Source organism: Lupinus angustifolius, chromosome LG09, assembly GCF_001865875.1.
Source record: "Lupinus angustifolius cultivar Tanjil chromosome LG09, LupAngTanjil_v1.0, whole genome shotgun sequence".
Classification (NCBI taxonomy): domain Eukaryota; kingdom Viridiplantae; phylum Streptophyta; class Magnoliopsida; order Fabales; family Fabaceae; genus Lupinus; species Lupinus angustifolius.
Window position 1 is genome coordinate 17,123,342 of NC_032017.1, and position 477 is coordinate 17,123,818.

The following is a 477-nucleotide window of genomic DNA, read 5'->3' on the forward strand; positions in this document are numbered from 1 at the left end:
ATAATTGATACTATCACTGCAGTGCTTATCAAAAAGGAGATGTTGAAGGAAGGGAGGAGGTGTTTTCAATAACGGTATTTGTACTTTTCCATCACCACAACAAAGTTCATATTTATGTGTTGTAGTATTTCTATGTTTATGCTTTCGCTCTTGATACCACATGCATGCTCCACAATAATCACATTCAATAACAGGATCACCAATATCAGAATATCCTAAACCAAATTTTTTAATGTGAGTGTTGTTTTGTTGTATTATAAAATAAAATTTATGATATATATAGTAAATAACCTTGTTGTTTTTCAAACATTGAGGTCGTAAAGGAATTATCAATTTGACCTTCATCCTCTAAAGAGCATTCAATATTCACATCTTCATTTGGTTAATAATAAACAATATTAGTCTAACATAAAAGCAACAAATTGTCTTTTTCAATGATTACTAATATGCTGAAATATTTAATGTACCTTGTATGTC